This window comes from Priapulus caudatus, unplaced genomic scaffold (genome assembly GCF_000485595.1).
Source record: "Priapulus caudatus unplaced genomic scaffold, Priapulus_caudatus-5.0.1 Scaffold1651, whole genome shotgun sequence".
Classification (NCBI taxonomy): Eukaryota; Metazoa; Priapulida; class Priapulimorpha; order Priapulimorphida; family Priapulidae; genus Priapulus; species Priapulus caudatus.
Window position 1 is genome coordinate 1 of NW_014578712.1, and position 463 is coordinate 463.

Below are 463 nucleotides of genomic sequence, written 5' to 3' on the forward strand. Positions count from 1 at the left end.
CTCCACCTACCTCCCTTCTCCCCTTCCTCCTTCTCCATCAGCTTCTCCCCTCCTCCTCCTCCTCCCCCTCCTCCTCCCTCCTCTTCTCCTCCTCCTCCTCCTCCTCCTCCTCCCTACTCCAACACCTGCTCTTCTTCCCCCTCCTCCTCCTCCTCCCTCACCTTCCCCCCTACTCCTCCTCCTCTCTACTCAAACACCTTCTCTTCCTCCTCTTTCTCCATAAAAATAAAAGAGCATGGCTACTATTTCCCTACGGCCCTGCAAAACAAGAGGCGCACTTATGAGCGTCCAGTTTCAGGCGAGCGTCCAAATACTCCGATACCCCGGCGTATTTGGACGCTCGTAGTATTTGGACGCTTCGTAGGCATGTAGTAGGGTTAGGGTTTGTGTAGGCGGTGTTTGAGTAGGGAGGAGGAGGAGGAGGAGGAGGAGGGGAGGAGGAGGAGGAGGAGGAGGAGGAGGG